At 40.7% G+C, this 12610-nt stretch overlaps 1 protein-coding gene across 9 annotated transcripts in view; it reads right to left on the reverse strand.

The window, feature by feature from the left end:
* LHFPL2 (LHFPL tetraspan subfamily member 2) overlaps nucleotides 1-12610 on the reverse strand; it is a 126726-nt gene that overhangs the window by 53330 nt on the left and 60786 nt on the right. For 7 of the 9 annotated variants that reach the window (XM_065662307.1, XM_065662304.1, XM_065662305.1 and 4 more), the window contains one exon: nucleotides 5654-5706. The exons of 1 other annotated variant lie outside the window; for it this stretch is intronic. The gene's annotated coding sequence lies outside the window, so the exon portion shown is untranslated. Of the gene's footprint in view, nucleotides 1-2954; nucleotides 2973-5653; nucleotides 5707-12610 lie in introns of those variants that run through there. One more of the 9 variants, XM_065662311.1, reaches the window with a different exon arrangement.

Consider the following 12610-nt stretch of genomic DNA (forward strand, 5'->3'; position numbering starts at 1 on the left):
TCAACAGAAATATTCACATCCCCACAAGCATGTAGGCTGTGTGTAAAAACTCCTCAATTAAAATTAGTCACTACATTTTCCAATATCATTTTAACATTTCACTTCTTTCTTCCTCCATTCTGCTCACCCCTCTATTTCTTGGACACTCAGGGCAAGTGGGGAAGAAGAGAGGTTCTTCAACACTAGATCTTATCACATGAGGCTCACAATGAAAGTAAGATCAAAGAAACCAATCTAATCTGGTGTATACATTTATAAAATAAAGGGCAGTGGGTGAAAATACCCTTCAAAGAGCCAACTCCAATTACAGAAATAATTTTCAAAGAGGAATAAAATTCCTGAGAGAGTTTAAAGGGGAAATTATGAATACAATGTCTGTAGAATATATCACATCAAGAGTTATTTCTGTCAGCTCAATTTGCAAGATTAACTGGACTTCAATGTAAATTAAAATTAAATAAAATCAAAGTTATATTTAGGCATTAGAAATATGTCTTGAAATTGTAATGTGGATCACGAAAATGATTGCTACTTGAGAAAAACAAATTATAAGCTATATTAGAAAAAAATACTCCCAGTGAAGAATATTTAACATCAGCAACTAACATTAGCAGAATTAAAGTTGGGCTGGCACATCCATTGCAAGACATTCTTCTGCTACGTTCAAAATCTGGTTGTAAAATGCAGCTCTTACTAAGCCTAGGTTTTCATGCTATATCTCATCTGGTGTATTTATTATCTGTTGCTGAAAGAAAACAATACCACTCTCCCCACCTGTTTCCAGGTGCTTATTCCTTCTTTGTCCCTTATGTTACAACTAGTAATTCCTCAGCCATGGGACAAGCCAGGCCAGTGTATTTTTCTGATGTAGTTTTCCTTCCCAGGCAGTCAGCTTTTTTATTGAATCAGCTGCTTATCTTAAACTCATCTTGGGGCTGGGGGCTAATGTAAGAGAAGCGAGTAAGTCAAAGCAGGACTGTCCCTTTTAGCATCATCTTCAGTTGCATCAGACCAAATGCAGTATTAAGCCCTGCTCTGAATAGTATTACTAGTTTTCTTCTTGCAGAATGAATATTGAAGTGCCTTCAAGTCAAACAGTGAGTCCCTGGGAGTTAATGTCACAATATGAGAGAAACTCTGCAAGTAAAAATAGTAATACTACAGCAACAGAAGGACTCCACAACCACCAAAGCGCAGTGAGCTGAACTGAGAAGCAGTATCTGGACAAAAGGCCTTGCAATCTAAACAGACAAAAATAGTGAGAAATTAATTAACTTTCCTAATATCTTAGCATATTAATAACAGAGGCAGAAATAAAATGCAAGAGTCAGTACAGGCAGCTCTATCCATTAAACCACTCCTTCCTGTGGCTGCAGATGCTATTTACTTTCTGTTTGTGGCATGGCATCTCCATGTCAAGAACTGCACTTGGTTCCAGAAATAACAAAATTAAAATTAGCCATTGTATTTGTTGCTCCATAAGCAAATTAACAGTTCAGTGTGGTTTACAGCATCTGAAAGTTCCCAGTGCCTTCCAAAGCAAAGAACTCTAACCCTTTGTATTTTCCTGACTTGGTAACTCATTCTGTTTTCCCTCTGATACCAGACAAAAGGAAAGAAAGTGAAAAAATGTCCACTGCTATTTTTGTTTCTATTAAATGTAAGTGGAGTGCAATTTTGGATTAATGCTTTAAAATCATCTTACAGTTCTCCATAGAAGTAGTAAACAAAGATAAATTATATGGAAAATAAAAAAAAAAAAAAAAAAAGCACAAACCAAACCAGAAACAGAAAAGAGATTGCTCATAGAGGAAAAGCATTACAAATATATAACTTCCTATTTACTCTGGCTGTTAACAAAAACTAGTAAAACCAGCAACACTGGCTACAGCTCTATTTTGGCTTCCAGAAGTAAAAAACCCTCCCTGTCTATGTGTTGTTATGTGCTGATATAAACAAAACCATACACCCGAAAGAAACATAAAACTCCAAAAATCAGCTCCCCGTCCCCATCTATAGTCTGCTGTGAACTACATAGAGTTAACACTATTACACTAGTTAACACTAACTACATGGAGTTAAAACTATTACCAATTTTTCTATTTTGGGTTAAGATATGTCCGGGCTTTTTCAGGAACATAAAACATAGTTCCTGAAGTCACAAAGTACTGTCACGAGGCAGACAAAGTTCAGCACATAGATAAGATGACAGCTAGAACACCCTGAGCAAACAACAGCCTTCCTTTCTCTATGGGTTGTCACGCCATGAAAAAAGACCTGCAGAAAGACACTCTGCTTGTTTTTCCTCACCTTGGTTTGTCCCAGTAGTTCCTAAGGGCAGAAGCACAACCCTCATCCTCCAGTGCCAACCACGACCCTACACACGAAAGCTAGGTAAGTATTATTACCTGAAGTGGAACCAGACTGGCTGGTCAAAACATTTATTTTCACGTAACACAATATTTGTCACATCAGCTGGCAGGTTCCAGAGTAAGCTGTGATACCAAAAGTCCATGGTCCAAGGACTGCACCTTATATACCGAACTCTGGCAAAAAACTAGCAAGTGGCTAATATTTTGCAAAAGGGGATCAAACCTCCAGATCTTCACGGACTAGCCTCATTATCAATACCAGCTTCCCCAGGCTAACATTCTCCAGTCACATTAAAACCTGCTGACTTCCAGAGATGTCCAATATCAACCCCTAGTGCAGCATCTGACCTTTACTGGGGCATCTCACTGGTACATGGATCACCGTCAGCTGTGATGTGCAGATTCAGGAACGAGCTTAGCACCCCTGCACTAAACAGTTAATTCTTGATTAATATTATTTTATTTTTACATATAATAACTGGTGCTTTGTTGCCTAATATAATCTTGGAGTCTATCTATCATGTTTATTAGAAAGGCATTATAAGCCTGCATCCTACTCATATTGCAACAAAAGGAGCATACCTGCAAGTCAGGAAGTACGTGAATGCCCTTACAATTAAATTGAAACCTTAGGAAGAAAAAAAAAAATAAAAAAAATGAGTGAGCAAAATACCAAAGATTCGTTAGGAGTAAATCAGGAGATAATTTTACCTTTATGTTTTTCCCTCAGTTGTTTATTTTTTGCTTTCAGTTAAAATTTTATTATTTCATTGCAACTGAAGTGAATATTTTTATGGAATAAAGTGCTTAACTATTTTCAAATATTTCCCCAAGACAACTTTTGCAATGCCTATGAATGAAAAACAGGCAACTAGGCCTTTGCTGTGCTCATTAGAACATCTGGAGACAAACTATATTATTTTCAAACTTTATTATGCCAGCAAAGTTATAATTTCAATTTTCTTTCTACATATTGTATCTACACATAGCTAACCTTATTAACCGTGCAATTTTACCATTACCACTGCACTCAGTCCTCTACGTTGGTTTCCCACCTACTGCTGCTGACAGTTGCTTAAGTCACTGTTTACATTAGCTTCACATTCTTAAGGCATTTGCTAGTGTTTTTGTTATGTTGCTGATCTTTATAGGGCTCCCCTCTTAACTGGTCCAAGGCACATCACTATAAAAGAGGTCTCTATCTGAAAACCAATTTTTAATCAATAAGAAGTCTCTTTAATTCTTAACTCACAGCTTCTTAAAGAGCATCAGACTTGAAAGAATGAATTCCTATATTCATTGTTAGATAAAGTTTATAAACTCTCTATGATGCACCAGTGCCAGACAAAGTACCATGCACCCCACAGTTCAGTTATCAGCCCTAGCAACTGCTGTCAGTTTGGTAAGATATCTCACTATAATCCATACTATGAGGAGCAAGGTTCCGGTTTAGCAAAAGCTGGTACATCAGATTTTTCCCTGATCAAGAAAACCCTTAGACACCTCCTTAGTTTCTAAACAAATAGCATTTTAACTGCATTTCAACAGCTGTTATGCATATCTTATGATTCTCTGGTGAATCACAGCCTCGGATCAGAACACCCAACTAGCCACCATACTAATCATAGAATAACAAGTGTCACCACTCTGTAAAGAAGGAAATTATTTCATTTTGAAGTCATGCAGTTAAATGTCAGTAAAAAAAAACTAGAAGCTGCTTCTCATGAATTACTAAGTTGTTTATAAGACTACTATTAAACACATATGAGTCACCAACAAGCAGAAACCATAGCAAGTTTTAGAGCTACTTTTAAAAAAACTTTTTAGAATAAGAAAAAAAAATTAAATTTCCTTTAAAAAAATGGGTATATTTAACTTGACAGAAGGACAGCTTTTATTTTGAGAATATTTGGGACAAACGACACCAGGCATATGGTTTTATCAGACCCTACACATGAAGATGTACAGAGAAGACTTGTCCATTATCACTTGCAAAGAAATTTTACAAGAAATAGCTTTGGGTTTTGTGGGATCACATAATGCATGCACTACAGTGGTAGCCGTTGGGTTAACACATCTGTTTCAACAAGGTGACACACTTGTGCATTGTGGAAAATTTAATTTACACAGAGCACGAATACATGTGTCACGTTGGTACGTAGGTAAATTAAACAACATAAATCCATATACATGTAGGTATTTCAGCAAGGACAAAACTGGTTAATGAGGCTCAATGTAATTTGGATTCCTTCCTGCACAGTTCTTCATGATCCTGACATTTAACCTGGCTCCTATTAAGTCCACAGTTAAGGGCAAGGGCAAAACATAGATTTTTTCAATGGGAACCTGAATGTTGTTTGGGTTTTTTGGTATCCACTGTGACCAAAAATATCCTAAATAACTGAACACACTCAAAGTGGGCAAGGACCTGTAATGTTTATTCTAGAGTACTAGATGAATCAACATAAATACCAGAAAATGTACCTCTTATTTCTGAGGACTCTTGAATGCCCTGGCAAACACAGAAGTTGGAAAGAACAAGTTTCATTCTTACCAAGGAGAAGGAATAAGGCGGATGGTAAGTGCAAAGGAACTATCAATTCATTCCACTTGTGCTCTGATGACACACGAATAAGCAGTTTAATCTTGAGAATTGTCAGAGGGTGGAGCATGGGGGCATGCTGGTAGATAAACAGTAGGCAAAAAGAAACTATCCAAAATTAACTGACAAGCTCACTTTAAATTCACTTATTCACTTTTTTTTTGTAGCATACAAACAGAAATAGAAAGGAGATAGTAAATATAGAACTACATGAAGGTATATGTTCTAAACTGATAAATTCCTTCACAGTTTTAACTGAACAGTATTTCTAGAAATTCAGAACTATACAAACGTAATTTTCAAAGGTCATTAAAGCAAAAAAGACAAGACAGGAGTTTCTCACTGTGTTGCATTTAGTTCTTATTTTTGTATGCTATTGCTTCAACAAGTATAGATTCAACTGTTCTGCTTCAAATACTTAAAAGTTCTGTATTTTTCTAAGTCAAGCTGGTGGGAGAAGGTTTCCCTTATCAAAAGCAGTCACTAAGACAACCTCCTCTTCACCTTAAAATCTTCGCTTAAAAAACTCATACAAATGCTCTAAGAGGAAACTGGCACCTAGATGAAAATATTGAAAAGTTACAATCTACTCCACACCTTCCATCAACTCAAGCAGCAGTCAAACTTCAGACAGCATGTGAAAATACCAGATATTATCATCTGAATTTCATATACTCACCACTGTTCCAAGTCCTTAGGTGTTGGTCAACTAATTCAGATGCTTGGCAATACCTAGAGAAATAATTGACATAAAATGTAAGAAGTACAGAGTATAAAATAATTAAAGCGATATTTATGATCAATATTGGTGGGAGGAATGGTACAACTCTGCTGGTGCACATGAGTAATATTCCACTACCAGGGCACTTCTGCTTTGCTAGAAATGCAGCATTCTAGGCATCACTCCAACCACTAAGGAGCAAACAAAAATAAGAACATACCCTGGACTTCAGGAGATTAGAATTTGGCTTTTTCAGGGATCTGCTAGGTAGAGTATCATGGCATAAAGCCCTGGAGGGAAGAGGAGCCCAAGAAAGAGGGATAATATTTAAGGATCACCTCCTCCAAGCTCAGGAGTGACAGATCCTGACAACAAGGAAGTCAGGCAGAAACTCCACTCTGCTCTCCTGAGACCCCACCTGGAGTACTACATCAGCTCCAGGGCCCCACCCATAAGAAAGATGTAGACCTGTTGGAGCAAATCCTGAGAAGGGATATGAAGATGATAAAAGGGCTGGAGCTCTCCTGCAAAGACAGGCTGAGAGAGTTGGGGTTGTTCAGCCTGGAGAAAGCTCTGGGAAGGCATTAGAGCAGCCTTCCAGTACCTACAAGGGCCCTACTAGGAAGCTGGAGAGCGACTTTTTACAGGACAAGGGAGAACAGCTTTAAACTGAAAGAGGGGAGATTTAGATTAGATGTTAAGAAAAAACTCTTCACAACAAGGGTGGTGAGGCACTAGCACAGGTTGCCAAGAGAAGCTGTGGTTGCCCCATCCCTGGCAGTGTTCAAGGTCAGGCTGGATGAGGCTCTGAGCATCCTGGTCTAGTGGAAAATGTACCTGCCCATGGCAGGGGGGTTGAAACTAGATGAGCTGTAAGATCCCTTCCAAACCAAACCATGCTATTACTCTGTAATTCTATGAAGGAGTAACAACTAAACCACTAAGCATGCACAAAATTGCATCTTTTGCTATATTTTACTAATAAAGGATGCCAAGACTTGAAAATACAGTTAAAATTATTTGTATATTCTATTCTGATTTATAACAACATTTTAAAACCAGATATAACTTAGGAGAAACACCAAGAGTTCATAAACTGCTGGAATAAAAACCTAAACTACATAGACTATTCACCCCACAAGTTTATGGGGGGTGAATGTTGCATCTCCAAACCCCTTCCACTGCCCCAAACACAGATTTTATGGAATTCAGCAAGGGCAGGCATGAAGTCCTGTACCTGAGATGGGCTAGTCCCCTGGACAGGCTGGGCACTGACTACCCAAGGCACAGCTATCTGAGCTGAAGCTGGGGGTCTGGACAGACTGTGGGCTAAACAGGCAGCAGTTAGACCTGGCAGCAAGGAAGGCTGAGAATATCCTGGTGTATATCTCAGATTAAGCTCTGCTAATAAATGATTATTTGCCTTCAGTCAGCATTACAGGAATACACATCTGGAATAGCATATTCACCTTTGGATTCCCACTACCAAAAGTAATCAAGTAAGGCAATAAGGGTAAGGTTGATACAGTGAGGTTGAACTACAGAATTCCACACAGTAATAATAAATTGTGCATTTTTATATGTAATTAGGACAGGATATATGAAGAAACTTCCCCTACCTAAAAGAACAAGGTCAGTAGACTCTAACAAAGAGCCACAATTTGGCTTTGGTGAGATGGTTTAACAATAGAAAAATCATAACAGAGTGTGCTGTGGAGGACAGAGGAAAATGTACTCAGAGCACTGGAAAATCAAGCACAGCTTAAAATGGCCTCCGAGTTCCTAGCATATGGAGTATTTCTTCAGGGGAAAAAAAAAAAAAAGGAAAAAAAAAAAACCAAAACAACAAACCAAAAACCAAAAAAAAACAAGTAACAAACGACTGGACTAAGTAGCTGTGGTTATTCCAATGCTCCTCTTCTGTCTCAGAAGCAGTTAACACAGTAATGAAAATACAGCAGTATTCTCAGGGATAGAGACTACCTTTCCCGAACAAGAAAGGTCAAATTGGTTTTTATAGACTCAAGCACCCAAAAAAGCATGATCAATTCTAATTATGTGAAAATGATGGACTGCTCCGACAATTAGAATTAATTGGTGCTTTTAAGAAAAATTTCCTTGCCTGGAGTCTAGGCTCCCTAAGAAAGAAAAGAGGTTTGGGAAGGGTAAAACAGGATCAGCCCACATAGAGAAGGTTGTAGAAGAGTCTTCTCTCATAGATCTATTCACCTGCCAAAGGCAGAGCAACAATCATCCTCACCCACACAGAAATACCACACACCCAAAAAGGATAGCAAGTATTATAGTAAAAAGAAAGGCTCTTTTTTTTTACCACATTTGTGACAAAGCTACCAAGAAGAAACTCCACATGCTTTCCACTGCCCCATCACCACACAGGCAGCATGCACTTTCCTTATGCTGCAGTTGGCCAAAATGAAACCCAAATCCTCCCAAACAAGTAAGAATGAGAAAAACACATGTATGCTCTCATTTTCTTTGGAGCTTTTTCTTACAAATATTGCAGTAACTCAGATGGATTTCTAGAACAGTTGATGAAAATATATCAAAATACATTTCTTCATTTCTACTTAACTAGATGCAAATTTGGCTGCTTCACATGCCCTGCAAAGAAGAAAACATTACATTCTTCATTTTTAGCTCCTTTGTCACTTGCAAAAGAGAAGTGTTCTAGTACAATTCAGTGAGAAAATGTATCTATACCAAGCCATTCATTTGAAGGTTTTTTCTTTACAGTCAACAAGAGAAGCAAATAGGCTGGACACTGTTAGAAAACAGTTGTTTTGGTAACAGTCGTGTTCACATACCCTGGCTTTATACACAACAGGAATTGGGTATACTTGGGCTCCCCAGCAAAAATAATATTAAAAAAAGAATACAGATATATCCGCTGTATCTTAAAATATCCCTTTCAAGTCGCTTTTTCTTCAGATACACTACTGTGCGATACTTCCGTGTATTATAGAGCCACAACTATCCAAATCAAAGAAATACTCACTTCAGGAAGGTTTGTATGACCAATTATGTTACTATGAATAGAAATAATGCATTCAATGGGTTCTTTGTATTTTGCTATCAGTGCAGAACAGTATAAAACAAAACAGTATAAAGTAAAATTAAAAAAAAAATAAAACTATTTCACAGGCATCATTACGGCTACCTTCAGAAATAACAGCAAAACAAGAAGGAGAAAGCATTTTCTTCAGGGATACACTGCTGGCAGGATAAATAAAAATCCCCAAACTACAGGAATTACAATGCTAAAGATCATAGGAAACTAACAGCTTGAGATGTACAATAGATTTTTTAACATTAATCAGTCTGATTATGCTGTTTCACACAAACCTAACAAAAAATAAAAAATCCAGTTTTCCTTTTTGCATTATCTACCTAATTTTTTCAATCCAGAAGATCATGCTACATATCTGTATGTATGTCATTTAAAGCAAATTCAAAAGTGCATACCATGGAGACCAACATAATTGGCAAGATATTTCAATAAGAGGAATTGGAGATGTGTGCTCGTCTACGGGGGGTATGATATAATAGGCATCACAGAAACGTGGTGGGATGGCTCCTATGACTGGAGTGTTGGAATGGAAGGTTACAGGCTGTTTAGAAAGGACAGGCCCGGCAGGTGGGGAGGGGGATTTGCCCTTTATGTTAGGGATAGGCTGGAGAGTATGGAACTCTGTCTGGGGGCAGGTGAGCAGTTTACAGAGTTTGTGGGTCAGGGTTAAAGGGAAAACAGCTTTGGGAGACACTACTGTAGGGATCTGTTACAGGCCGCCTGATCAAGGAGAACCTGTGGATGAAGCACTCTACAGACAGATAGGAAAAGCCTCACGCTCGCAGGCCCTTGTTCTCATGGGGGATTTCAACCACCCTGACATCTGTTGGAACGATGGCACTGCACGGCACAAGCAATCCAGGAGGCTCCTCAGTTGTGTGGAAGACAACTTCCTTCTGCAAGTAATAGAGGAGCCGACAAGGAGAGGTGCCATGATTGACCTTGTGCTCACCAACAGGGAAGGGCTCGTTGAGAATGTGGTGCTCCAGGGCAGCCTTGGATGCAGTGATCACGAGATGGTCGAGTTTGAGATCCTCAGGACAGTGAGAAGAGCACGCAGCAAGCTCACTGCCCTGGACTTCAAAAGAGCAGACTTTGGCCTCTTCAGGAATCTGCTTAGTAAGGTTCCATGGGATATAGCCCTGGAGGGCAGGGGGGGCCAAGACTCTCGGCTGATCTTGGTTGATATTCAAGGATCACCTGCTACAAGCTCAGGAGTGTTGTATCCCAGCTAGAAGGAAGTGCGGCAGGAGGGCCAGGAGACCTCCTTGGATGGATAAGGAGCTGCTGAGGAAAATTCAAAGGAAAAAAGAGGCTTATAAAAAATGGAACCAAGGACAGACGGCCTCGGTAGAGTACAGGGATGTTGTCCAGGAAGCTAGGGACCAGGTTAGGAAGGCTAAGGCCCAGTTAGAATTAAACTTGGCTAGGGATGTTAAGGATAACAGGAAGGGATTCTACAGGTACATAGGAAATAAAAAACAGACTAGGGACAAAGTAGGCCCCCTCAGGAAGCTGTCAGGAGAACTGACTACCCTGGATTTGGAGAAGGCTGAGGTTCTGAATGACTTCTTTGCCTCGGTCTTCACTGGCAAAGGCTCTGACCACACCACCCAAGTCTTGGAAGGTAGACACAGGGACTGTGAGAATGAAGACCTTGGGCCCACTGTAGGAGAGGATCTGGTTCGAGACCATCTTAAAAATCTGAACGTGCACAAGTCCATGGGACCCGATGAAATCCATCCGCAGGTCCTGAAGGAGCTGGCGAATGAAGTTGCTAAGCCACTGGCCATTGTATTTGAAACATCATGGCAGTCAGGTGAAGTTCCCGATGACTGGAAAAAGGGAAATATAACCCCCATTTTTAAGAAGGGGAAAATGGATGATCCAAGGAACTACAGACCAGTCAGTCTCACATCTGTGCCCGGCAAAATCTTGGAGCACATTCTCCGGGAAGGCATGCTAAGGCACATGAAAAACAACAAGGTGCTTGGTGTCAGCCAGCATGGCTTCGCTAAGGGGAAGTCCTGCCTGACCAATTTGGTGGCCTTCTATGATGCGGCTATGGAACTGATGGACAGGGGTAGAGCAGTTGATGTCATCTACCTGGACATGTGCAAAGCATTCAACTCTGTCCCACACAACATCCTTGTCTCTAAGTTGGAGAGACATCAATTTGATGGATGGACCACTCGGTGGATAAAGAACTGGCTGGATGGCCGCACACAAAGAGTTGTGGTCAATGGCTCGATGTCCGGCTGGAGACTATTAACGAGTGGTGGCCTTCAGGGATTGGTGTTGGGACCAGTCTTGTTTAACATCTTCATCGCTAACATGGACAGTGGGACTGAGTGCGCCCTCAGCAAGTTAGCCGATGACATCAAGCTGTGTGGTTCAGTTGATACACCGGAGGGAAAGAATGCCATCCAGAGGGACCTTGACACGCTTGTGAGGTGGGCTAATGCCAACCTTATTAAGTTCAACCAACTAGATGATCACAGAATCGTAGAATCATAGAATAGTTAGGGTTGGAAAGGACCTCAAGATCATCTAGTTCCAACCCCCGTGCCATGGGCAGGGACACCTCACACTAAACCATCCCACACAAGGCTTCATCCAACCTGGCCTTGAACACTGCCACAGATGGAGCACTCACAACCTCCCTGGGCAACCAATTCCAGTGCCTCACCACCCTAACAGGAAACAATTTCCTCCTTATATCCAATCTAAACTTCCCCTGTTTAAGTTTTAACCCTGATGAAGAGTCCCTCCCCAGCATCCCTATAGGCCCCCGTACAGGTACTGGAAGGCTGCTATGTGGTCTCCATGCAGCCTTCTCTTCTCCAGGCTGAACAGCCCCAACTTCCTCAGCCTGTCTTCATACAGGACGTGCTCCAGTCCCCTGATCATCCTCGTGGCCCTCCTCTGGACTTGTTCCAACAGTTCCATGTCCTTTTTATGTTGAGGACACCAGAATTGCACACAATACTCCAGGTGAGATCTCACAAGAGCAGAATAGAGGGGCAGGATCACCTCCTTCGACCTGCTGGTCACGCTCCTTTTGATGCAGCCCAGGATACGGTTGGCTTTCTGGGCTGCGAGCACACACTGCAGCCGGCTCATGTTCATTTTCTCATCGACCAGCACCCCCAAGTCCTTCTCTGCAGGGCTGCTCTGAATCTCTTCTTTGCCCAGTCTGTAGCTGTGCCTGGGATTGCTCCGACCCAGGTGTAGGACCTTGCACTTGTTGTGGTTGAACTTCACAAGGTTGGCATCAGCCCACCTCACAAGCGTGTCGAGGTCCCTCTGGATGGCATCCCTTCCCTCCAGCATATCAACTGAACCACACAGCCTGGTGTCATCGGCAGACTTGCTGAGGGTTCACTCAATCCCACTGTCCATGTCAGTGATGAAGATGTTAAACAAGACCGGTCCCAACACCGATCCCTGAGGGACACCACTCGTTACTAGTCTCCAGCCGGACATCGAGCCATTGACCACAACTCTTTGTGTGCGGCCATCCAGCCAGTTCTTTCCAACCCTAAGTATTCTATGATTCTAAGAACAAAAAAATTCTCACTTTTTTAAACTACAAGAAATACTTCTCTCACATGCACCTGCCCTGAAGTTTACACCTAATAAAAGCCAGATGTACTTCTAATACACTGCTGATCCCTGCTCTTAATGCCTGTTTTCCCACTGCACCACCTTAACCAAGAAAGTGGTACAGCACAGTTTTACACATCATTAAAATGTTTAAATCAAATATTACATTTTTATAATCCTAGTATTTCCCACAAAACTAAACAGAATAAATACAAAAGTAT

This window comes from Lathamus discolor, chromosome Z, assembly GCF_037157495.1.
Source record: "Lathamus discolor isolate bLatDis1 chromosome Z, bLatDis1.hap1, whole genome shotgun sequence".
In the NCBI taxonomy this organism is placed as follows: domain Eukaryota; kingdom Metazoa; phylum Chordata; class Aves; order Psittaciformes; family Psittacidae; genus Lathamus; species Lathamus discolor.